The sequence below is a fragment of the Rhinatrema bivittatum genome, chromosome 4 (assembly GCF_901001135.1).
Source record: "Rhinatrema bivittatum chromosome 4, aRhiBiv1.1, whole genome shotgun sequence".
Taxonomy (NCBI): Eukaryota; Metazoa; Chordata; class Amphibia; order Gymnophiona; family Rhinatrematidae; genus Rhinatrema; species Rhinatrema bivittatum.
Window position 1 is genome coordinate 111067340 of NC_042618.1, and position 25011 is coordinate 111092350.

At 43.4% G+C, this 25011-nt stretch overlaps 1 protein-coding gene across 6 annotated transcripts in view; it reads right to left on the bottom strand.

The window, feature by feature from the left end:
• ELMSAN1 (ELM2 and Myb/SANT domain containing 1) overlaps positions 1–25011 on the bottom strand; it is a 120987-nt gene that overhangs the window by 60065 nt on the left and 35911 nt on the right. Inside the window, exon 1 of one of the 6 annotated variants that reach the window (XM_029598672.1) lies at positions 21242–21565. The exons of the other annotated variants lie outside the window; for them this stretch is intronic. The gene's annotated coding sequence lies outside the window, so the exon portion shown is untranslated. Of the gene's footprint in view, positions 1–21241; positions 21566–25011 lie in introns of those variants that run through there. 6 annotated transcript variants of the gene reach the window in all.

Consider the following 25011-nt stretch of genomic DNA (forward strand, 5'->3'; position numbering starts at 1 on the left):
TAGAATACATCCCTATTAAATCTTAAGGACCTGAGAGATCGTGATAGCTACTATCGATTGGAGGAGGATGAATAACCTCCAGAGGATCTGTAAGATTCTAATGTGGTAAGCAAGGCTTTTCCACAAGGATGAATTAGTGGGTCTTCTCTCTCATTTGTTACAGTTACTGAATATTGCAGAGGATAAAGAACAAGACAATCCAGAAGGATCAGAGGATCCTATGATGAGGAGTATAGGAAAGCCTTTTAAGTCCTTTCCGTTACACAGGTTCGTCAAGAATTTAATTGATATCGAATGGAAAGCTCTGAAAGCTAAAATTTTAAAGGTGGCTAAGCTCTATCAATATGAAGATATCCTCTAATCTCTCTAAAGAAGGAGAAACTTAAGTTCCTTAAGGTAGGCACTCATGTGTGCGGTTATCAAGCAAACTGCTTCAGATACCAGCGTGTAGTTGTATTGTAGCTAGGGTGCAACTGCACTTTTTGCAGTGGATCCAGGAGCGAAGCTTCTAGACAGACAGTTCTTCTACATTATTGGAGGAAGCTGTTCAGGTAGAGCCAGGACTAGCCTGCTTAGCTGCTGCTTCTTTTGATTCTGTTCGAATTTCAGCAAGAAGCATGGCTTTGATCATGATGGCAAAAGCTTTTCCTATGGCTGCATAATTGGTCTGCTGATTCCATCTTTTACCAAGCTTCCTTTTAAGGAGAAATAGTTTGGTGAGCATCTGGAAAAGTTAACAAAAAAAACAAAACACAAAAAAAACCCCCCGACGAGGCAACTTTAAAGTACCTAGCCTCCTGGAGTATAGTCTGAAAGGGTCTTACCATTCATTCCAGACCAGGTCCCACTTTTGGGATGTTAAAAGAAGCAAACAGGGACAGTATTCTGTAAGTCAGAGATCCAGGCCCATAGATTCCAATCCTTTCGTTCTTCGAATAGAGGAGGTTCTTGAACCTCCCGTAACTCCCAATGTTTTTTGGACCCAGGCTCTAGAAGAACAAAAGGTCATTTGACAAAATTATTCAGGAGATTGGTTCAGATCACATCAGATCAGTGGGCTCTATTGGTCATTCACGACAATTATGGCGTTTGTCTGTTAACAGAAGCATTTAAGGTTTCCCCTTGCTCATCCATTCAGAACAGGGAGGCAATTTCTTCTACTCGTAATCACCTTCTCAGAATAGGTGTTGGTGGTTCCAGTTCCTCAAGCTCAGTGAAGCCATGGCAGTTATTCAGTTTATTTTGTAGTTCAAGAAGGAACAAACATTTTCATTCCATTTCGATCTCAAAGAGGTGAACAAGACCTTGAAAGTTCCTCATTTCAAAATAGAAGCCTTCAAATTTGTAGTGTTGACAGTGAGACAAAGGGAATTCCATACTTTGTTGGACCTAATGGAGGCTTACCTTCATATTCCAACAGCAAGGAAAACATCAAAACATTCCTTTATTTTGCTGTGCTAGAGAGTCATTTCTAGTTTCATGCTATATCCTTCCAGTTAACTAGGATTCCAAGGACCAAGGTAATGGTAGTAGTTGCAGCTTTCCTGCATCCGAAAGGCTTTCTGGTACTTCTCTATCTGGAGAATTGGTTGATTCAAGCAAAGTCAAAACAAGAGAGCGAGGAGATCATATCCAGAGTGATTTGACTGCTACAAGCCCTTGGTTGGGTAATAAATTTTGCAGAGAAGTTTAGTGTCTTCTCAATAGCTGGAATACATGGGAGCTAGTTTTGACACCAAGACAGATCATGTTCAGTTAACAGTGTGGTGGATTCAGAAGCTATAAAAAGGTATCCGATATCTACCAAACGTTTGACAGTATGGAGTATTTTCAACTACTGGGCTCCACGGTGACAGCTTTGCAATTGGATTCCATCTGGACAGAAAGACATTCTTGTAAGGGTCTCTCATGAGCTCTTGGCCAAGGAACTAACTTCACAGAATTAAAATATTCAATTATCCATTCTGGAAAAGGTTAAAGCCAGTATGGGTTGTGGATGATAATCAACTTAGAAAGAGAATTCATCTGGAATCTCCAACCTGGATTAGTCACGACATATGCCAGTTTGACTGGTTGAGGAACGCACTATCAAGTTTTAGTGGCTCAGGGACACTGGATGTCTCTTGAGACTTCGTGGTCCATCAATTGTTTTGGCACGTCTGCATTTTGCATCTCTGATTAGGAATCAGGCAGTCACAATGCTGCTGGACAATGCGACATTAGTAGCAAATGTGAACCACCAAGGAGGAACCAAGAGTCTTCAAGTTTCAGCTGAAGCCACTCCCCTCTTGGAAAGGTCAGAATGACATTTGAAGGGTTTATCAGACTGTACACGCCCACTATGTACAATGCCAAGTGGACTTTCTGACTCTGGACTATGGTGTCTGTCGCAAACAGTGTTTCATGAAATTATGGTTCATTGGGGAATGCTGGTAATTATGTTTTCACTTTATTTTATGTTATACACTGCCTTGTAGTCTCCTCGGAAGAAGTGGTTTATAAATTTGGAAATACATATTCAATTCCTAACCCCAAAAACTCACAGATCTATATATACACACACATACACACACCCCGTCCCCGAAATACAGACCTATGGCTAAACTCTGAGTGTGTGCACTAAAGCATATTATTTTAGTAAACTTACAGAAAAGGGGAATCTTTGTTTCTGTCTGAGGACAGAAGAAACCTTTATCTCTCTAAAGAATAACATTCGCAGTATGTTGGCTTGCACAGTTTTTCCACTTTAACACTTTGCCATGCAGGGACAAAGTACATTTTTTTTTGAATGGTAGGATATACATATAGAAAATAAATACAAACTGATTAAAATTTTTAATTTTATCTACCTCCCCTCTCTCTGCTGCAGGCTATAGTCTCCTAACCATGGAGAGAACAGGTGTGCGGTTTAGGCATATTTGAGGGATTCTGGGGAAAATGGGTTCTGACTTGTCTTAGGTAGCTTCCACTGGCTTTGCATCTCCATTTTCCACCACTAGATTAGCATTACATATTAATAAAACAAGTTTAAAGAGAGAGACATACAGTCATTATGTATAATATTCATATTTTGTGGGAGGTGTGTTCTGCACATATATTCTTAAAAATGAATGCCAATGACAAAGTTGTTGGGGAGGAAAGTGGGGAAAAACTGGAATATCCATGTTTTGTTCTTATACTGAACTGTTTATTATGAAGCTTTTTTTTTTTTTTTTTTTTATTAACAGTGTATAAAAAAAATGGCAAACTGCCACCTGAAAATGAGCCCAAGCTGCCGCCAGCTGGCAGTTTTCTAAGGAAGTTACTTTTGCTAAATAAGAGAATTAAAACAGAATTGGGATGTTAAAGAGCAAAAAAAGTATTGCAACTGAAATTTAAAAACAAACAAAAAAAATCCTCCTTCTCTGCCAGCTGTTCTCCAGAGCTGGCTGGATGCTGGGGGCAGACGGCATCCTGAAATCCTGCCACGCAGGCTCTGCAAGGAGAGCAGGATATGATAGACTTCCTCTAATACTGGATGCAGTGGAATATATATGTATGAGCTTGGCAGCCCATATCAGCTGTATATCACAGAAAAGCAGCAATCCCTTAAAATCGGGAGAAGGGGATTGCCAGGGTGACTCAGTGGCAAAGTGCCATGTGGAAGCCTGGATTTGATTCTTGTGTCGAATCTTCCACTCCCTCGGCCAGCTGGAACTGGGAATACTGCAAAGGTAGCACCCCTGGGGGAGGGGGAGGGAGTTTCCCCCCCCCCCCCCCCATCACTCAGTGACACCTAGTGGCCAGAGTTAGGCTGCAGGTTAGCTGGATTCTAGAGTGACACCTAGTGGCCAGCGTTAGGCTGCAGGTTAGCTGGATTCTAGAGGGAGGCACTGTTTGTGGACCCTGGCCAAGAGCGGTTGCTGTAATGACTGGGCTGAGTTGGGATAGGGATATAAAATAGGGGAGGAAAGAATCCATGGGTAGCTGTGAATGGAGGGCTCATGGCACCAGATCTCAGCCCAGCTCTGTCTGAACTGGAAGTATAAAGAAGGCAGAGGAAGACCCTTCTGTACTAGGAAAAAAAGAAAAGAAAAGAATAGTCGTCGTCCAGACCCTTTCACCTGACTTATTTTTGGATTTATCAACCACTTCTTTCCCACTGGGCTACAAGACAATGTAAATAATACAGAGATGCAATGAGATTACATAATGAAAGACAGATTAAATAACTGTACAATAACAAAAATAAACTTTTCCATTGTTTTTCAAAATCTAGTGTAATCCACTTCCACTCAGAGATGAATCGGTAATGCATTCCATAGAGTGTTTCCATTAAGCTTGTCCTTGGGGCAGCCGGTAATACTTGCAGTGAAGAATAAAAGGCCCAACTGGCTTGATACAATGGACTCACAAACAGGGAGGGGGATTTAAAGAAAACCCAGAAAAAAAACCCCCACACCACACTACTACAAAACTGCCCAGAACACATGATCTCTGACCACCTTGCAACAATTTAGTATATATTCAATTGAAGTGGATTTAAAAAAAAAAAAGGGGGGCAGGTTTTGAAAATAAAATTTAAATCAGTGAAGCAAAAGTACATCTGGAGCCCCGGCTACAAGCTGAAGAGGAGTCACCATTTAAGATGCTCTAAAGCAGAGCATTCGCCAACCTTTGGACACACAGGCTAGCAAGATGAGCTTAAAAAGGTAACTTGTATCCCAGATATGCATTCTCAGGGACTCCCCAAATATCAGCTTCTCAGTGTGACCCTCTATAAAATTACACTCCTCAGTTCTACCAGTAATCCTGCAATATAAATAAATAGGGGTATGCACAGGAAAAATTGTATTGTCTTCTTTTTTTTGTTGCACTTAGTTTTGTTCATTTTATTACTTATGCATGTTTGCGTTTTGATGTGCATACATAATCATGTGCATGCAGTAAAAAAAACCAAAACAAAAAACCAAATTTTATGCATGTAAATATGATTTTACACTCAAAATGTATGCATGTAAAGTAACAAAACGAATGCATCCCCCTAACAGGGATGTATGCTGGACAGCATTTTCTAGGCTGCATTGCTACACTGGGAGAGATGGAGTGAACAGACTGCTAAGATTTTGTTCAGTCTGCATGTAGAAGTCGAGGCCACGGTTCAACATAGCTAAAACTCTTTTTCAGTTAACACAAGTTAGACTCAACTGAAATCTTCTAACATGTGCACTGTAGCCAACCCAGGTTTTCCTATGTATATAGCTTTATTCTCTACTATAAAACCCCTCCTTGGGCAGCAAGCACCAATAGTTGTAGATCTAGACAACATAATACTGACATGACATACCCAAAGAGCAAGGAAGCAAAAAAATCACGAGAACAAATCTAAGCAGGAACACTGTGGTTGATCTGAGGTGTCCTGTGTGTAAAAAACTTTTCTATTGGCTAATACTTGCTTGACAGAAAAAAAAAGTTTCTGATCTGACTTAAGAGTGGCATATGTACTACTATTTTTCATATGCTTTTGCAAAATAAATATTAATTTGCATGCTAAAGCATCATGGAACCTGTGATGCCCTACATGATTTCGTGCATGCACTTAACCAAAAAAACTCAATAATGCATGCAGGATAACACAAAAAGGGTAACTTATGTCCACTGGAGCACTAATTAGCATGCAGCCACTGCAAACAGCATGTACCCTCTAAACTGAGCATGCTCAATTCTCTTTTCTCAAGGCTCTGTCTGCTTGCTTCAAACTTGTATTAAAAAAAAAGTCTGAAGAGCATTTGGGGTTGAGGTGAAAAGTGGGAAAGCAACTGAACCCCAGAAGATGTAAAAAGGAGAACAAATTTCCAGTGGAGAAAAAAAAAAGATTTCTGCATGGCTTGTGTTGTGTCTTGTACTTCCTGTGCACATTAGTTTTTCTTTGTCCGTGGTTCCAGATCTGTGGGTGAGCAGTGAATGAGTGTGTGTTTTTGTCCAGCAGTCCTGTGTCAGTAAAGGGTCTTAAGAGTGAAGGAAAAGGATGAAAGAATGGTGCATGGTAGGGGACAAGTGACGGTGTAAGCGTAATAGGTGACAGTCTCGTGGGGAGGAGGCGGCTATAGCAAGGAAGTCCACTACATTGCAGATAAAAGAGAAGAGGAAGGAGGTAGTGCACGGGCAAGGCAGAGGCAGAGCGATCAAGCCGAATGGCTGCAGGAGGCCACATAGAAATAATGGGCCTGACTTGGGCTGCTTCTAGGCCACTTTGCACACAAAATAACTCAAAGTGGCTTACAAAGGTAAGATGCAAAATATAGCAATAAAATACATTCTACAATAATCAGTACAATACAAAACCTCCTCAAAAATTACATTTAACCCAATGCCCCTCTGTCACAGGACAACAAACAAATTAAACCTCAATATTGGAATGCCAAGAAAGGTGTCCAAGAAAAGCACAAAAAAAAAAAATCCATGGACGTAGTTTTCAAAGGAGTTGCACACAGAAAAGTTAGTTTTCAAAAAAGTCCATTTAACACGTAAAACCCATCTTTATGCACGTAAATCCTTTTGAAAGGATATCTCCTATGCTGCAGTTGCCTCCTTACTCTCCTCCTCCTCTTTTGCTTCCGTGGTCTTTGGACCACCCCCTCACCCCCAGTCAGTCAGTCTTGTTTTCAGGATGTCCTCAATGAATATGTAGGAGATATTTTCATATACCGGGTCCCCAATATGCATGAAATAAATCTGTGTACATTCATTAGGGATATGCTGAAACCCAGACTGGCTAGCAGGCCAGAGGACTGTTTATGAACAGCAGTATTCCACTCTTAATTTAGCAGCCACGCGTCCTGCATCTTGAAACCCACAATGCATCCTTTTAAGAGAGCCCATGAAAAAGGGTGCACACTAGAGAGTTAACGCCCACTCTGAGGCAGGTGCAAATTAAATAGCACATGGAGGAGAGCACAGTATACTGCTTCCCATGCACCCACTAAAGCCTAATTTGCAGCTAACATTACTTCATTTACGTGTGTAGTCCTGCCTACTGTTTTTGCCCTGGTTTTTCCAGCAACTTAAGAGAGTTTTTGCGGTCCTCCCCTAGGCCTTTATGCCCACCTTTTTGTGGGATATAAGTTTCCCCTGAACATGTGCAAAGGAGCTTTTCCTCTTCCCTCCTACCCTAAAGGCCTGATCAGTGTCCTTCTGCTGTCCTGGTGGGCCTGACCCAGGGGTTTTGGAGAAATGAAGAAAGGATTTTTCAGAAGTGAAGAGTGTGCTATTGCTTTCAAGTGTGAACCAGATCCTGATAGAAGGGTAACCCCCCCAATCTCTAGAGGGACTGACTTCTTGGGGGGGAGGGAGGGACTCTTCCCTCTTTGTACCCAGTTAACACCAAAGGAGAGGACCTGAGAAAAGGTGGTTTTGATTCTAATTGGGGGGGAGAGGAGGAGGGGGAAAAACTATTTTGGACCAAAAAGAGGTTTTTGTTATTTTCCCCTCTGGGGAAGGGATAGTGGAGTCTGTGGAGGTTGGGTCAATTGAAGGAAGGAGCCTGGCTAGGAGAGACAGCATGGACAAAGAAACCACAGCTTTTGTTGTCATGATTTTCGCTATATTATCCTGAATCATCTTTAAGTTACAGGTTTTTTTTAGTTGACCACCACTATTTGCCTCACTACTTTATTTCAAGAGTGCCTCGGCTTTTAGAAAAGATCACCCACTGAGAGTACCATCGGGACCATCTTGTGTGAATTTGGACTGAGTTATATCTCCATTTTTGAACCAGGGGCCCTGGAGGTGTAAACCTTCTCGCTGGATGAACCCCAGCATCTGTACAGTTTCCTTGGAGAGGGAAAGATTAGCCCTGAGAACTGTGTAGCACCCTGGATTCAGCCCACTAGTAAACCTGGGGGCCACGACGTGTGCATGTACACATTTAAAATTTTAGAAATACATGCCAATACCTTTAGCAAGCACACTAGGGCCTTAGGGCATAGCAAGTATTCTTTAAAAAAAAAAAAAAAAAAAAAAGCACATACAAGTCACAACTGCTCCCAATCAAGCCCCTAAAGAGGTAGCCCACCCCCAAAGCAGGCCAGCATTTAAAGTTGGCCTGCAGTAACATCAGTGGGAAGGGGCGGAGTCAAGTCTGTCCCCCTCCCCCCCAATATCATCTTGGTGCAGGTTGCTAGGGGGAAGTGCATCCTTCCTTTTGCAGAAGGGAGCAGGCTTAAAGTCTCCCCCTGCACCAATGGCAGCAGTTTTTTCCCCCTCCCGTGGCAGGCTGGCCTTTAAAGTGGGCCTGCAGTGATCAGCAGCAGGAGGCGGTAGAGTCAACGGTCCTGCCCCCTCCTCTGTCTGATGTCAGACATTTATGGTAGGGTTACCATGGCTGGCATGGTGCCCTCAGAGCACAGAGCTTAAGGCAGTTGATTTCACTCCCATATGGACAAGTCCTGTGCTCGTGGGGAGGCATGGCTGCTGAAATCAGGTTCTCTTTTCTAGCACGCAGCATGATTGTATTTTCGTTACGTCATTCACCTGGCTCTCATACGATCTTGGTTTTACTTACCGTATGTTTTCTTTTCAGGCATGTTACTTCACATCGTGGTGCTTTTTTTTATGCTGTGTCTGTAGCGTGCACTAACGTTTTAGAGTAGGAATAGCTATTTCCGCTTTACTTCAGGAGCTGCTGTTTGACGCTACAATATTAACAGAAATTTTCAACTTCTCCATGATGTTGCAAGTTATCACATTCTATTCCCTGCCTCTTGCTGTACCCTCATTGGACTGCACTACATGATTTGATATAGTCAATGTAACCATTTGGGGACTGTTTTATGTTCTGCATTAACAACCTTTCCTCTCTCATTTACAGAGTGAGATCTCATGCAGAAGAAAGATGAAGCAAGAGAACAGCAGGATGCACCAACAAGAGGAAGCAGGTGGACCAGCGACATGCTGATGCATTCCTAACTCTGCAGAGCCACAGGAATAACACAAAAATTACTACACATTCTTCTGACAGGTCTCTCTCTTTCATCGTGTCCTTGTCACAAGTCTGGGCTGCGGAATTCAAAGCAAAATCTATGCAGAGCCTGGTGGCACCTTATAAGCTGACGTGTAGAGGCATAAAAAGGTGCAACAGGACTCTTGTCCTCAAAACCTTGTGTCAACAAAATCTGCTAGTCTATAAAAGTGCCAGCAGCCTCTGTCATTTTTGCCACATCAGATTAACATGGCTACCTCATGACTGATTAATAGAAACCTGATTCACTGATGTGAATACTTACTACTATAGAATACCATGGCTATAGCACTGCAATGCTGTACAAAACACACATAAGAGTCAGTCCCCTTCTCTACATAGCTTATAATCTATTAAAAGATAGACAAGAAACAGGACAAATTAGATATAGGTATTTTCATTTATTATGAAAAATGGTTAAAACCAACAAGAGTAGGTTCAGGAAAACCACGGATTTAAAAGTAGACTCAAAGGGGTGACATTTTAGGCTGGATTTTAATAAGGCCAGACTCAGGAAGTCTATTCCAGGTGTACAGAGCAGGGCAGCATAGATAAAGAGTAATTTGCCAGTGACCGGAGTTCATTGGGAGTGGTGCAAGGAGAGATAAGAGGACAGGTAATGAAGAGCTGCAGAATTAATCCACATGTAGGTGAATGCTTCTGTCATCTGTCATGAGTCCTGGTACTGGACGGAGGTCAACATCTCATTTCACATAGGCCACCTTCTCTGGGATTATGAACCCATGACCTAATAGGGGAAAGGCTCTGCAGGGCTGAGACCATTCCCCTAAGCCATCCAGATCAGGAGTTTCCATTCATTTCTATAGAATCTGTACTAATGTATGTATAAATGAATCCATACATGTTATAGTGTGATAGAAGTTAGTGTTCATGAGAGCTGATACAGAAGTATGGTTGGTTGTACAGAAGAACGTTGTTTCTCTTGGCATGCATGGTGTATAATATATGTGCTTGAGAAAGCATTTTGTGGACTGTAAGATGATGCTGTAAGTGCAGAGATAGTGATGTTTGTATTCTCATGTATTTACCAGTAGGTGAAATCCTGATAAAAGCTATTATGGGGTTTCATGTATGCGAACGCGTCCTTGGGAAGCCACAGCCAATAACACTGTTAGGAAAGCAACAAGGAATATGCATAAGATATTTGCCTGCATTTTCCATTGTACACAAATACTGCAGTGCATATGCAGGCAATGTATCTTGAAAACCAAACCAGTGACAGGTTTGGAAATCACTTGTACAGAGTGCAAGTGTGAGGTATGACTGAATGAGTGCACGAGACAAAACAGGAGCAAAAACGAGAATGTAAGGAAAAGCAGGATACCGTTAGAGTAAAAAAAAAAAAAAAAAAAGACGACCATATGCAGCCTATAAATGAGACTGTGACTATGGTAGGACAGAGTGGCACTGGCCCTACTTCTGCATGAAAAACTATAACAAAAATGTTTTAACACTAGGACAACTGAATCTGCTTGCCGACTCAGCAGCAATGCTGCGCACTGCCGTGTAGAGAACCTGGGTTTGATTTCTGGGCCCAGGTTCTGTCCCCGAGCAGGCTGGGGCTGCTGTGGGAGGAGTCCCAGTCATCACACAGCACCACCACCCAAGGCCCACGAACGCAGAGCTCCAGAAGGGAGTGCTGATGCATGGACTCTGGCCATAGTCTGTCACTGCAGTTACTGGGATATAACAAGGGGGAATATAACTTGGGTAGTTGCACATGGAGGCTCCTGGCACCCAGTTCCCAACCACAGTCTCCACCGAGCTGGAAGTCAAAAGGAGCAGTCGGGCCAAAAATAAAAATAGAAGATAGTAAGAACAAATCACCTTCCTTTATACCAAAACCTTCCTATTTTCTTCCCCAAGCACACAAATGTTTGAACAGTGTCAAAATTGCTCCACAGGAAGTGATGAAATCTTCAGGGCTAGAGCAGTGCACTGGCTATGCCAGCCTTGAGCAGGAATAAATATATTCAGGTCTGAGGTAAATTAAAAAGCCTGCATGTGTTTGGGGGGCTGGGAGTTTATAGGCAGGGTTAAGGATGGAAAAAGGAGCATCTATGGCGGCTCCTGAGGTTTTCAAATATCTGATTTTCAGGCCATGAAAACTATTTTCTTTTTTGCTGAATATTAGCTTTTACAACAGTCACTGTTCAGGAATCTTTTGTTTATCTTTTCCCTCCAGATACAGCAAATTTTCTTACTCGTAAATAGGGTTATTCATAGCAGCAGGATGAATTAATCATAATGCATGGGCAATGTCATCCAAGGGCACTAACACAGAACCAGCTCTAAGAGCTTAGGAAAAAAAAAACTTTACTGGGCATGTTCAGAAGTTCCTGTGCGAGCATGCTGCCTCGTGAGGCCCCCCTAGTCTCTTCCAGAGTTTCTAAGTTTTAGTGAGGTACTTGCTTCTCCACGGAGGCAGGTGGGCAAGAAAATATGGCTAACTCATCCTGCTATTTACGGCAAACTCCATTATAGTTAAGCAGACTTGCTTTCTTTGTTGACAAGCAGGCATGATTTAGCCCCATGCACAGGGAGTCCCAAGCAGAGGGGTGCACAGCGGAAGCATTTATTTAAAGACAACCTGACTCCACCAAGTGGAGAGTGCACTACTGGAAGAACAGACGAAACAGAACTATTTCTTCAAAGCTTGTGTCACCTTGGGACATGCTGTCTAGACCAGGGGTTCTCAACTGGTGTGTCAGGACACACTATCGTGTCGCAAGGTCACGGAAGGTGTGTCGCAGAGCCAGCAGAAGGCTGATCTTTCCTCATCAGTCTGGTCAGGAGTTGGCTGATTTCTCCTTTATTGGGTATGACAGGAAGCTGCTCTTGCTTCCTTCTCCTTTTCCTGGCCCAATGGGAGGTTATTCCCTTCTCTTTCACCCAGATCAGAGCGAGATAGCACCAGCTCCTGTTCATATGGGTCTGGCAGGACGCAACCTATCTTCCTCTGCCTGGCTTGGCAGTGAGGTTGCTGATGCTCTCTTCACCCCATGGGGCCTGGACATGAAAGCAGGAGCATGAGAGAGGGAGGTGCATGCTCTATAGATCCACTGCTGACTTCGGCTGCTGCTGCCTCATCTTCCTCTCCTCAATGTTTCTTGCCCTTATCTACTTTTGGTAAAGAGGGAGGGAATCTCTGGATTGAACTGAAGGCTTTTATGCTGTCTGGGAACCAGGAGGAGGGGGAAATGTGTTGGACAGGAAGGCCTTGGGAGATAGTGAGTCAGGAGTCTGCTGGGTAAGAAGAGGTGGAAAAAAGGAGGGACTGCTGGACAGGGAGAGAGATGGACAGGGGCGGGGGAGAGGGGTGGTCAGAGGTATGCTCCGTAGGGAAGGGGAGAGGGAAGAGCAGGGAAAGTTGAGCAAGTGACAGAGGCGGCACAGGGAAGATGATGAAGGGATGGGGCATGTTGTCGGAATTGTTGGACAGGGATATGAGCATGTGAAGGGATGATTTAGTAGTTGGGAGAAGTGAGGGGTGACAGGGTACAAGAGCCATGTGTTAGAAAAAAATGCATATTCTCAAATCTATCTTTGAACTTTGCTTACTGTGGGAAGAATTATATTTCTGTTTCTACTTCTCCAGTTTTTACTGCATACAGAAGGTCTAGGTGTTTCTATTCTGCATTTGTAATTTGTGGTATTTTATTCTATATTAGGTGAAAGTAGGTCTGGCTGAATTCTGTATGTGTGTGACTGTAATGTAGCATGTAGGGATTTGTATCAGTCTTATTTATTGTATTTTTTTCAATATGATATTGCACAATACCCTACCCATGCCTTTTCATGGGTAGGGTATTGCTGTTTTATTTCTTGGCGTTAGTGCTACAGAATGGGGCTTGTTTTTTTTTCCAGGTTTTGTATTAAATTTTACAATATATCTGGTAACAGAGGGAGTATGTGACGTTCTTATTGAGATGACACCAGATTTTTTGTATGGTGAATTGTACAGGGAAATGTCTTAGTTCTGCTCTGCACCCATTGTTAGGAAGCTGGGGGACTCCTGTGGATGCAGAGTATATATGTTTATATTTAGTCCTACGATGGTCATGTATTCAGTGTGCATTTATGTGACTGTCATCTCTCAGGTGTGTCCTGAAAGAAAAAAAAAGGTGGAGAACCACTGGTCGGGTGTGAAAATCAGAAAAAAAGGAGTAGATCTGGAAGTAGCCCTGAGATGAGCCATTAAAGTGACCATGTCTCTCACTTCATGAGCTTTGGCAGCCAGCAAGCAACAGTGCACTACTATACAGTCCACTAGCCTATTGAATTCATTTGGCAATTGTCCTTTCCATTCTAACAGGGTTAAAGAACGAGAAGCTAGATGGTGAGGTTGCGTCCTCTTTAGGTAGTACGACTGGAATCTCTTGCAATCCAAGGAGTGAAAAGCCCATTTTCCTTTGCATGCACATGGCCTTGGAAAGAATGTAGGTAGCACAATGGTCCATTTAACATGAACACAGATACTACATTAGGGAGGAACTCAGGATGGGTTCGTAGAATCTTCCTACTGTGAAAAATGTGCATGTTTGATGAATATGAAACCAGAGCTTATAGTTCCATTACTCTTCCTGCCAAAATTACAGTCACGAGAAAATATTCTACAGGTGAGAAACTTCCAGTCCACTGACTTAAGAGGTCTGAACTGTTTCATGAATTAAGCTAAGACTACACCGAGGTCACAAAAGCACTGGCAATCTGCTGACCAGAAGCTTGGAATACCATAGTCCTTTCATGAATCTTGATACCAAAGAGAGGAATGTGATCAGAGCCCCTTCTACCTGCTGGGGATGAACTTTGACTGAAGAGTGGCCAAGGCCTGACGACAAGACGACTAGATATCCAAGCAAGTCCCTTAGGCCACATGACAAAGGGCCTAGCTGGCTGGCTCTACACTAAATCAAAAATCTCTTCCATTTTAAGCCACTGGATCTTCTGATTGAAGGTTTCCTGGTGGAAATCAAAACATCCTACACCTCTTTGAGAAGGAGCAAAGAGGAGACCTCAGCATGTTTAGCATCCATGCCATGAGGGACAGCAGTGGTAGGCTCAGATGGCAGAACCAGCCTTCGTCATGTGCAATGAGATTCAGAGAGACTTTCCAACAAATCTGGAAACTGAATGGACAGACATATGAAAAATAGATACCACATTTGCCATGGACATGCTGATGCTATGAAGATTACCCTTTGTTTGCCCTGGAGGGCCTGTGGCATAGCCCTGGTGATGAGAGGAATCACTGGGTATGTGCAGAGTAAACCGATGCTCCAGTCTAGCTCAAAAACATCAGGAGCTGATCTGTAGCTGCTTGGATGCACACAGCAGAACTTCTCAACCTTTCTATTGCCTTCTGAAGCATACAGATCAATAGCTATCATCAGCGACTGAAGTCGCCATTGTAACACTCTGCTGAGGCTTGACCACCAATGTGCTCTGTATTCCCAAAAGGTAGGTCACCAGCAGATGGACACTGTGATGAGTTGTCCAAGATCAGATTCAGAGGGCTTCCTGGCAGAGGAAGCTGAACCTCCCTACTTGTTTATGTAGCACATGAATATGGCCACTGGGTTGCCAATCTCACTGATATTTGGTTTTCTACTACGATGGGTAGATGAGCACACAAATTCCCACATGCAAACAGAGGAAGAATTTCAGCTGGGCAGACTGGATGGCCCAATTGGTCTCAATCTGCCAACATTTGCTATGCTGTCAGAAGAACAGTACTTTACCCCCCGAGGCAGGGGAAGAGACTCACTTAAAAATGTTCCTCGTTTATGCTGTCATTAAGAAATACCATATTTTCTAGACAATCCCTCTGAAAGGAAACAGATAGCCCTAGTTTTATTGCATGGGGAAGAGAATATTTTTAATTCAGTCATCCGATTATCAGTCAGTATCCCTTCTGCAGACACTTTCTTCCCTCCTCTACAGGCATCAAAGAAAGAATAAAAATACATGAAGTCAGTGAAGAAAATCAGAGAATAGGAACAGGCAGAAGGCTGACCGCAGGGGGAGCAGTGTGCATCAAGAGAGAAGAATGCAATAAAAAAAGTTAAAAATGAAACTTTGACATGACAAAGCTTTTATAATGCAATAAAAAGTGCTAACTTGGCTTTGCCCTGTGCTCAGAACATAGACAGGTGGCAGATCCCAAGCCAAAACCAGACACTGGAGATGCAATGTGCAGTAACACTAGAAGGACAGCAGGTCCAGCCCTGCATATGCTGCCAACAGTCCTGTGACTCAGGGGGTCACTAGAAAGCCACAAAGCTTGTTGTAGGAGGAGGAGATCAGTCTTCACCATAGACATACTGTACAAATCTCACACAGGCACCAGAAAACGTGTGCGCGCACATCAACTATATAGGAACGAGTGACAGGACAAACTGACATACTGGTCAGCCCAGAGGGGGGTTATAACCTTCCTCGAGCCAGGAAAGAAAAAAAAAAAAAAAAAAAAAGAAGAGGTGAGGCTGCCACATAACCTAAGTCCCAAGCTACAGAAAGCTGTTCAGGTGGGCAGCACCCCCTGCCTTGGCAATACTCCTGCTACACACACACACACAGAGCGCTACTGGCTGGCTATTTTAAGGATCTTCTTCTGTTCCTATCCAAAAGCACTGTTTGTAGCTGTCAGGAAAGCAGTTGCTAGCAACACAAGAGAACGCTGTTTACTCCGGGCCTACGGGAGCTGCAGCAGGCACGGGGGTGGATCACCACTGCCCAGGCTTGAAGAATCTCTCCCACACTCAGGCACAGCCCACATGCTTCTGCTTCCACTGCCTTCCCCCACCCATCAGAAACCCAGCCCGCTCAAACAAACATTTCTGCTGGAATCTGAGGCAGGGAACACTCTTACACACACAGGAGAAGCTTAGTTAATACATCTTATAAGTGAAAGACGGAGCCTTAACAGCCCCCTCTGGAGCTATATTTTGAAAATACATGGCCAGAAGCAATCCTGGCCTTGCTTCAATTGCACATTTTACTTCCAGGCTAGTAACTCAAATTCATTCAGCTTTTGGCCTGAAATCCCTCTGCACTCCCAGGGAGAACACATTATTTGGCATTGTGACACCAAAGACATCGCATAACCGTACTCCCGCACAGGAGCCCTCGCAGTCCACATGGATCTTCTGGTCCTGCAGCACATGTGATGCTGTTTGAGACATCCTGGTTAGTACTCACTTTCTGCATCCAGTGTGCATGCTCGGGCTCTGATCACAACTGCTCCCACGAAGGTTACAGTATAAAAAAAACTTAAATACTCTTCCAAAACACAGATACTGTTATTGATGCAGCGGATAGTGTAGGGGTTGAAATTCTGTACAATGAACAGGGGGATGCAGTTAGAATATGTTGCACATGCATGAGTGCTGCTTGTAAAAAGACAATTAGGGCTTCTATTCTTAGGTTTTAAAAATGATAAAAACACAGAAGACACACCCAGTGGAAAAAAAAAAAAAAAAAAAAAAAAAAAGTAAATTATCCAGTAAACACTGATATCATCAGAAAAAAAAAATCCAACCCAGCACTTTCTCAACCTACTACTTTGTCTCTGTGCTTTTTTTTTTTTTAAAAAGGATCGACAGCTCCTCTGCTGCACCCTGGCTCCTAACAGTCAGCATGGGGAGGAGGGCTTGAGAGCATACTGGAGATGAGCTGCTGGAAGGGAAAGGGAAAGTAGAAGCCCTCAGAATAGCCAAATACAAGAGATCTCTAAAATATTAAACATATTTGTCTTCCTCATTCATTCATTCGTTACAAATCGAACCTAGCCAGAAATCAAAGCCTGGGTGGCTGGCTGGATTTCTTTCCTATTCTGTCATGCACACTTTAACCAACATGTAGAAAACTTGCTTTTTTTTTTTTTTTTTTTTTTACTGCATAGGTAGTTTGCTTTTGAAATGGGGAAACATGAGAAGTCAACATAGAAAACCGATGAGCAGAGTAAACTTCCCATGAATAAAGTTTGCTATTTAATGCTCTCATCCCCAGTGCCTTACAATAAAAAAAAAAAAAAAACCACAGTAGCTGTAAGCTGCGGCACAAGCGTAAAAGGAAAAGTAAAATCATGCACAGAAAGGTCAAAGGAAGGCAAAGCAGAGGAAGTGCATAGCATTGTTAGTTTAGCCTTGGAAACCTGAAGTATTGACATATCCTGGAGATCTGCCTGCAAGTTCAGCCCCTTACCAATCCTTTGCTGCTTCAGCACATAACCACCATACAGTGCAGACAATGCATGGTAATTGCAACCCTGGGCACAGATTAGATATCTAAGTGAACACACTAGCCCTGCTGCAGAAGAGGGGAAAATTGCTCAACAAAATAAGAACAGGCAGAGCAGGCCAAACTATATGGGAGGTCAGCAGCTCTGATACAGCTAAAAAGGAATCAGCCCTTGCAGGAAGACGAGACCAGTCAGGTTCGTGGGAGCAGTTGTGATCATTGATACCACACACCTTGGTTTAACTCAAGACTCGTTTAGATGGGGGGGGCTTCTTTATATACACATGAACACTACATGCTAAGCCTTCTTTCAGGTAAAAAACTCTCCATGCCAGCAGCTACAAAATATAGGACTAGAAATTTTACAAACCAATCACTGTGGAGTAACAGATAGTCAAAAGGGTAGCATCCTGCCTGTCTTCCATCCAGCATGAGAAAACCTTGCGTAGCAAGTCACAAGGTATATAACCCCTTGTACAGTTCATGTTTAGGAATTCCAAAGGTAGCTGAATCCAAAAGAAAGCACCATCCTAAGTCACCTGGTTCCCGAGTTAGCACTGCACTCCAGCTTAAAGGTGGCAGGGACTGTGGGAGCCTGCAGGAAGCCCTAGGAGTTGCCCATAGCCAAGCACTAGCCACAGCCTTGAATTAAGAGACAACTCTATAGCATACAGTGACTCAAACTCTGGAGAAAAAAAAAAGGGGGGATGTTTAATGAGGTTTTGGTGCGAGAAGCTGAAACTGCTCATTATTGAGTTTCTCAAGCAAAGCCTGTCCACCTCCAACCACAATGTTAAGTCCGTACAAATGAGAGAGTTGGTATCCACTTCTGCACAAGCAGAGAAAAAGGGACTCCTTGCAGTCCTCTACCAGGGATGGAAGCCAGAGCAGCTGAATCTCTTAAAACTTCTGTGCACAAAAGGGCAAGTGGCAAAATTCCCATGACCTCTTAGAACATGCACAGCTGGCTTTTGGTCAGATTTTTTAAAATAAATTCTGATGGCAGCGTGCAGAAGATTCCTAGTTCAATTTCTGGGTCTGCCACGCTCCAAATCAGGAGTTCACAGCCCCTAGGGAAGAGAGAGGGAGTTGTGGTCATCACTCAGAACTGACACCTAAATGGCCAAATCCAGCAGCTATGATCGCAGGGCTCTGGAAGAAGCCCTGGTGCTAAAGGACTGACACTGCAATGACCACACCGGGGAGGAGGAAATACAAAACTTCAGCAGGAAAATCCCCAGCAAGTAGCAAATAAAAAGGTTCTTTGGGTCAAAATCTGATTGAGCTAGAGAAAATGCTGGCCCATGATAAAAGTTTTACTGAACTTTTAGTGCTCTGGAAAGGCACTAGATTGCCAGCATGAGACACCAAAATCCCCCGTTTACTGACAGAACAAGCAGCAACAGTGCAGGCTTCCTCCGCCCTGCTCTGGAGGAATCACCTCAAAAAGGTTATTTACGCTCCACGACTGTGTATCCTTGGGACACTCCGATGAGGCTCCCGACAATGCCACATAAGATGGTCGTTACCGTAACTTGGACACCCAGCCACTGGGAGCAGCATTAAGATCATCAGCTCTCCCCCCCCCCCAATAAACCACCAAGTGACTTTCAGATGAGAATTAAATTTCAAGCACTACCAACCTAAGCCAAATTTATTAAAGCAGTGCCCAAAAGGTGAAAGTGTCTGCAAACGTCAGGCCAATTCCATTAAACCATCCAGTCAGTCCCCAAATGGGAAGCCGCAATTCCATTTCAAACTAAGCTTTCGGGTTTTTTTTTTTTAATTTAAAATTTAGCTCAAAGCGAGTTGCATTCAGGTGCTGGATATGTATTTCCATGTCCCCAGAGGGCTTACAATCTAAAAGAGACCTGCTTCTTAAGATTTTCTCCAATTCTGTGTCCATGGGAAGCATGCTTAGTAAATCAGGCTCTAAGATTGTACAGCAACTTGCCCAGGGTCACAAAGAACACCAGGAGGATCTGAAACCCAGTTTCCCTGGTTCTCAGTTTACAAGGTACCACAACTTCTCCTTACAGGGGTTCACAAACTTTTCACGATGACCCCAAAGATAGTTGGGTTTTTTCAGGATATCCACAATGAATATGCACAAGATGAATCTGCATGCAGAGACCCTGTATATGCAAATTCATCTCATGCATATCAGTTGTGGATGTCCTGAAAAACCAGCTGGATGTAGGATCCCTGCGACAAGTCTGGGAAGCTCTGCCTTATAAGACCTGTCAGTAAAATCCATGGCAAAAAAAAAAGTCTCAGCATACAAAGCACTCAAGATCCAGAAACATGCTTATGCTGCAGCCACCACCTCTGCACAAGTAGCACCCATGATCCAGCAACATATGCATGAACTGAAGTCAGTCTGCATATGAAATACCCATGATCCAGAAATACTTTTATAAACTTCAGTCACTTTCCTCATAAGACATTCAGCACCCAGAAATATATACTGCACTTAGTCTCTGCATAAGAGGCATTTAACATATAGGGAGGAGGAATAGCCTAGTGGTCACTAAAGTCACTTTACCCTACATTGCCTCAGGTACAAAAAAACTTAGATTGTAAGCCCTTTGGGGATAGAGAAATACCTACAGTACCTGAATGTAAACGGTATATAAAAAATAATAAATAAATAAAATAAATAAAACATCCAAAACGAACATAGTGGAGCAAGTGTCTGTCTATGGAGGCATCCAAGGTCCAGGAAAAGTCACATATTGCAGGCAAACATCTCAGGCAAAATATTTGAAATCCAGATGCACAACTACATTCTGTAATCCACAAAAAAAAAAAAAAAAAAAAAAAAAAAAAAAAAAGAAAGAAAGAAATTGGCATCTAAACGCCCTGCAAGGTGTCTCCAAGATCTCTAGAAAGAAGTGTGTAATATCAGAAGATAGATTTCTGCATGAGGCATCCAAGATCCAGAAATACACACACTTTCTGCAGCCAGATCTCCTGCTATACCACACACATCCAAGGTCTTAAACCATATCCCAGTGCTGCAAACTAGTCTCTGTGCACAGGCCTACAATACTCACAAAAGAGATACACAGTTAAAATACCCAGAAGTGCACCCAAATAGTGCACCAAGACTCCTTGCAGGTCCTATTCAAGGTCCAGATAATCACACAGAGATAGATGCCTGCACTATCTCCCCAGATAAACAAGAACCGTTCACATATAGGTACAACCATAGTCAGAGAGGTCCTAATCTTCTTGGTGCAAATGCAGCCAAACGTCCCTCAACAGTGATGTTTCCCGGTCCCTGCGTTGAAAGTCAAAGTGGTATATTTCAAACTAGCCAGGCAGGGCTTGCGAGTGAGTCATCCACACTGCCACGATTTTACGAAGGCAACTAGGACACGGTCACTCCCAGATGTGCAAAGGCAACGCACTCAAGTCTAGCAGGCAGCTCCGGAAAGCCCCTGTTCTGCAGGGTCAAACGTTCAGCTTCCACCTTCCTAGTCCCAAGCATCGGTCCGACTAACTCAGGATGTGCTGTGTAATACATTTCCTCCTAAAAGGGAGCTGCATGCCATAGACTGGGCTGTATCACCAAGTCACTGGCATTCAGTGCAGAAGGGGGGGGGGGGGGGGGGGGCGGGCGCGGCAAACAAAAAAACAAAACAAAAAAAAGTTATTCAGCGCCAGCCTCCCCTCACCACTATCCCCCTCCTAGCCCAGTGACAAATGGGCAACTTCAGATTCAGTCAACTTTATTGGCATGACAATTTGTACATGTGCTGCCTAAGCAGTACAAACAGCAATTACAAAAATAAAAAATAAGATGCAGCTCTCGCCCCTCACCCAGAATACAAAGTATCTACAGCTTCCATCCCCCCTGCTCTTCACACCAAACGGCTAAAAAAAAAAAAAAAAACTTTCCCCGTGCAGATCTCGAGGATCGTCCAGGAAACGTTTATCCGCAGATCACTTTTTAAAAAAAAAACCCACCAAACTCACCTCATTCTAGCAGAAAGCAGGCTGGCCACCAGATTCACCTCGGCAAGCTGCAGCCGGAGGGACCCCCCAAAAAAACAACTCTGCAGCAAGGGCCAGCCTAGCCCGAGGACTGTTTGCTCACTTCCAGCTCTCCATGCAGTGGCATGATTGCACGCCTCTGACTCATCGGCTGAGCTCACAGCTTGCAAAAAAAAAAAAAAAAAAATTAATAAAGAAAATAAAGCAAGCCAGGCTGCAGAGAGAGTGCGCGTGAGTAAGGGAGGACACCTTCCCTGCTCCGAACAATTACACAACTCGGGCCTCTGCGGGAAAAAGCCAGGGGCGCCCTCCTCCCTTTCCCCTCCAGCCAATGCACGCTCACTTTCCGCGTACAGTAATGCCGAGCTAAAACCAGCTCTCCCACTTCGGCAGCACCAGCGTCTTGTGATCTCTCTCCCCTCCCCGCCAGCTCTCCTCCCACTTCCTCTGACCATGTAGGGCCGGGAAAGACTTTAAAACCCAGCGCAACTGGGAGTTTCCAGGCCCACTGCGGCTCCGATTCTTCTCGCCTACCCCGTGCCTCTCTCTCTCCTTCCTATCCAGCCTGCACCCACCTCCTGATCGCTGCCAGGCTTTTCAGCCCCAAAGTAGTTTCTGATGACATCTTCAGAAATAATGTGCCTCCCCTCCAGAGCCATGCAGACGAGATCTACAGGTTTGTAGCTTCCAAGAGCAGCCTTCTTTTACAGATCTACTAAAGCTGCTGTGCATTTCAGTTCTATCTACCTGTCCTATTGCAGACGTCGGTAACATTAGCGATGGGTAAAGCCTGGGTACAAACGAACACTGATTCACCTTCTTTCCTCTCCGTGATATCACAACCCAGTGCTTGCGAGGGCTCAGTTTCGCAGCTGTCTCCTAGAAATATTTTGAGGTCTCCAAGTGGACTAACAGGGCACGCACGCTGCCGCCCTCGCAGCTGTCTCCTCAGTCCGTATCCAGTTAGGCTCGTCCCGACCCTCCTGACAGCTAAGGCAGGACCTTTCATTTCTCCTGAGGCAAGGTCCCTGACTAAATACAATCAAATATCCTCCTGGAGCACTGGAGACATCTCCATCCTCTCTGAACTGCACAGGATGGGTCCAAGGAAAATGCCACCTCTTTTTCAAGTGTTTTTAGCTCTGACCCTAGAAGACCCAAGCTACAAGAACGAAAGGAATGCAGCCTTTAGATAAAACTTTTTTGGGTTCTCTCTCTACGAATAGGTCCCAGAGTTACTGGTTCCTTTATAAGAGCTGAGGTCTCTGCTGACAAGAGCTCCGTGTCTCTCTCATCCTGGCTTCGGAACCTATGGAAAATACATCTTTAAAGGACATGGAATATTTTAAAATATGTCTTCTACAGGAAGTGCACACAAAATAAGAGACCAAGTTTAGGACCCTCTACTTAATTATTAAAATACCCAATGTGAAAGCCTCAACACTTACTCATGGAGGTTACAGAAAGTTAGGAAGTTGGCTGACCCAGGCCCAGCTAGGCCATACTGTGCCAAAAAAGCTTTGCAGGAGGACCATTATTGCAATGACCACACACAAGGTATGTTGAGGGTCAGGGAGATATCAGATAGTGGAAAAAATCCCCAGATAGTTGTGAAAAAGTCCATGGCACCAGATCCAAATCCTAGTTAAACATATAACAGATGACAAATAAAGATCAACATGGTCCATTCAGTCTGCTCAGTAAGAGGATAACTTTAAAACAAGCACGTGCATGCCAATATATATGCAGCTACATGGACACTTGTGCATGCACATCCCATATAAAATATGCTTAAAATCTACCCCAACATGTTCACGTATCTAAAACACATGCGGCATGCATTTCAAACATAGCCATATAAGTAGCGGCTTATTCAGCTGCCACTTATATAACATAAGAAAATGCCATACTGGGTCAGTCCAAGGGTCTATCAAGCCCAGTATCCTGTTTCCAACAGTGGCCAATCCAAGTCAAAGGTACCTGGCAAGCACCTAAACATTAAATAGAGCCCAAGCTACTAAAGCTGGCAACGAGTAGTAGCTATTCCCTATTAACAGCAGTTTATGGACTTTTACAGAAACGTATGCAAACCTTTTCTAAACCCAGCTACACTAACTGCCTTAACCACATCCTCTGGCATTGAATTCATTGCTTAATTGTGCTGTGTGTGGGAAAAAAAAAAAAAAAAGTGTTTTGCGATTTGATTTAAATGTGCTACTTACTAACTTCATGGAGTGCCCCCTAGTCCTTGTATTATCCAAAAGAGTAAGAGAGATTCACATTCCTTTCATGATTTTGTAGACTGCTTATTCTTGGGATAAGCAGCTTGGAATCCTGCCAGGTACTTGGAAGACAGGATCCTGCCCTGTCTTCCAAGGGAAGGATCCTGTCTTCCCCTTGGGATCCTGCCACTGTTGGAAGACAGGATATTGGGCTTGATGAACCTTTGGTCTGAGCCAGTATCGCAAGTCTTATGTTCTTATCATAGTCTACCTCCCCCCCCCCCCAGCAGTCTCTTCTCCAAGCTGAACAGTCCTAACCTCTTTAGTCTTTCCTCATAGGGAAGCTGTTCCATCCCCCTTTATCATTTTGGTCGCCCTTCTCTGTACCTTCTCCAGTGCATCTATATCTTTGAGATGCAGCAACCAGAATTGCACAATATTCAAGTGCAGTCTCACCATGGAGCGATACAGAGGTATTATGACATCCACCATTTTATCTTTCATTCCCTTCCTAATAATTTCTAACGCTGTTTGCTTTTTTTTTTTTTTTTTTTTTTTTTTTTTTGACTACCACAGCACACTGAGCCAACGATTTTCAACATATTATTCACTATCACACCTAGATTTCTTTCCTGGATGGTAGCTCCTAATATGGAACCTATCATGATGAAACTACAGCAAGGGTTATTTCTCCCTATATGCATCACCTTGCACTTATCCATATTATGTTTCATCTGCCATTTAGATGCCCAATCTTCCAGTCTCGCAAGGTCCTCCTGCAATTTATCACAATCCATTTGTGATTTAACTACTCTGAATAATTTTGTGTCATCTGCAAATTTGATAACCTCACTCGTCGTATTCCTTTCCAGATCATTTATATATATATTGAAAAGCACCGGTCCAAGTACAAATCCCTGAGGCACTTCACTGTTTACCTTTTTCCCCCACTGTGAAAAAAAAGAGACCATTTAATTCTACTGTTTCCTGTCTTTTACCCTTTTTGCAATCCACAAAATGGACATCACCTCCTAACCCATGACTTTAGGTTTTCCTAGAAGCCTCATGAGGAATTTTGTCAAATGCCTTCTGAAAATCCAAATACACTACATCTACTGGTTCACCTTTATGTTTATTCACCCCTTCAAAAGCTGTAGCAGATTTGTGAGGCAAGACTTCCTTTGGTAAATCCATGCTGGCAGGGTCCCATGAAACCATGTCTGTCTATATGTTCTGATTTTATTCTTTAAAACAGTTTCCATGATTTTTCCCAGCACTGAAGCTAGGCTCACTAGTCTGTAGTTTACCAGATCACCGCTGGAGCCCTTTTTAAATAAAATCAGGGTTAGATTGTACCTAAAAGACTGGAAGGTGGCCAATAAATTAGAATCATCCAAATTAATTCTAATAGGTCTGAAATTTAATTTGAGGTTTTTCAGAATCCTGGGGTGTATACCATCTCATCCAGGTGATTAGCTACTCTTCAGTTTATCAATCTGGCCTACTACATCTTCCAGGTTCACCATGATG